Genomic DNA, 838 nt, shown 5'->3' with positions numbered 1-838 from the left:
ACCCCAGACCATGATTTTTCCGCCACCAAACTTCACTGTTTTCTGGGTGAATCTTGGACTCATTCGGGCTCCAGTAGGTCTCCTGCAATATTTGCGGCGACTGTGGTGTAATTCAACGAAGTTCAGCTGAAAAATCCACTTTCTTCCACTTCTCCAGCGTCCATCCTTTTAGCAGCTGGGCCTGGGCACATGCCACACGGTTTTTCAATTGTCTTTTGTTTAGTGCCGGCTTCTGGGCACTGATTCAACCATGGAGCCCATTTCGAGACGAATCCGACAACTTGTTCTGGTTGACACAGGGACTTCAGGGGACCGGTCTCGTGGAGCTCTGCTGCAGTGGAAAATGGGCTGGCCTTGGATTTTCGAGTCACAAACGGTCCTCTCGAGCTTTGTCTTGCGGGGTCTGCCTGACCTGGGCTTGTCAAAAACGTCTCCAGTGTCTTCAAAAGTTTTTTTTTATCCTCTGTACTTGGCGCTGAGACACATTGAAGGTGTCTGCCACATCAGCAGTGGATCTGGTCTTCAGCCTCTTATAATCCAAACTTTAGTCCAGGGTGAGATCTTAGGCATGTTGCAGAGGTCTAGTTGCGAGTGATGTGAAGGTCTAGTGTCTGGGGTTGTTTTTAGACACACCTGAGACTGTTGATCCATTATAGCCCAGGTGAAGCTCATATGACAAGGCGACACACTTATGTCTTTGCAAAAATTGACTCCATGGGCTTACCAAGCTGTGAATATTAGAATACTTTTTGACAGTTTCGTTTTGCTCTGAAACATTATTACAAAAGTTGTTGGGATTAAAATGAGCCATTTCTTATAAATAAATCTTGATTAGAAA

The 838-nt window shown here is 45.7% G+C and overlaps 1 protein-coding gene across 1 annotated transcript in view; it reads right to left on the bottom strand.

Annotated features, from left to right (window-relative positions):
• The window catches only part of LOC116687971 (protein-glutamine gamma-glutamyltransferase 5), an 84,194-nt gene that overhangs the window by 73,735 nt on the left and 9,621 nt on the right, over positions 1-838 (bottom strand). The gene's annotated exons all lie outside the window — the stretch shown is intronic.

This window comes from Etheostoma spectabile, chromosome 4 (genome assembly GCF_008692095.1).
Source record: "Etheostoma spectabile isolate EspeVRDwgs_2016 chromosome 4, UIUC_Espe_1.0, whole genome shotgun sequence".
NCBI lineage: Eukaryota > Metazoa > Chordata > Actinopteri > Perciformes > Percidae > Etheostoma > Etheostoma spectabile.
This window is presented reverse-complemented; position numbering and strand designations above follow the sequence as displayed.